The sequence below is a fragment of the Montipora foliosa genome, chromosome 4, assembly GCF_036669935.1.
Source record: "Montipora foliosa isolate CH-2021 chromosome 4, ASM3666993v2, whole genome shotgun sequence".
NCBI lineage: Eukaryota > Metazoa > Cnidaria > Anthozoa > Scleractinia > Acroporidae > Montipora > Montipora foliosa.
Window position 1 is genome coordinate 38915970 of NC_090872.1, and position 623 is coordinate 38916592.

The following is a 623-nucleotide window of genomic DNA, read 5'->3' on the forward strand; positions in this document are numbered from 1 at the left end:
ATGAGATGACTTGAAGAAAATAAACAAACAAACAGAAAAACAAAAAATCTGAGCCTTATCAACCAGCGCGAAGTCAATAGATTAATAAGATATCACCTGATAGATTTGAAAACGTCCCTAAGTTTTGGGAAGATAGCGCTTAAAGGCCCGGGCAGACTAATACTGCTAATGGGATCAAAGATTAAAATGCTCACCCTTTAGAGGGTAACCGCAAATGTCATTCTTCGAAGGGTATGCGGCTAACCGTTTGTATGTCTTTCGTGAGGACAGCGCAGATTGTCTATAATAATCTTGATGACAGATCGATAGAGAAACGGTAAGGTCAACACCACGCCCTCCAGCTTTGCAGAAATTCCTGAATGGAAATTATTTGGACTGTTACTGTTGCAACGGCTCTTAAGTGTGGTACTGTTGATTTCACGACTCGGGCATTTTTTATGAAAACTTTGAATTAATTGAAGTCCATATATATGTTGAAGTATTCAAACTAAATTTCAAAGGCTTTGCCCAAAGTGGCATAAAGTCATGTTAAAACTGCTCCAAAAATTAAGTTTCACGGATGTCCATGGACCTCCCTAATATTGCAGATCATACGAGATAAGTATCTTTTTTCTTTTAATTGT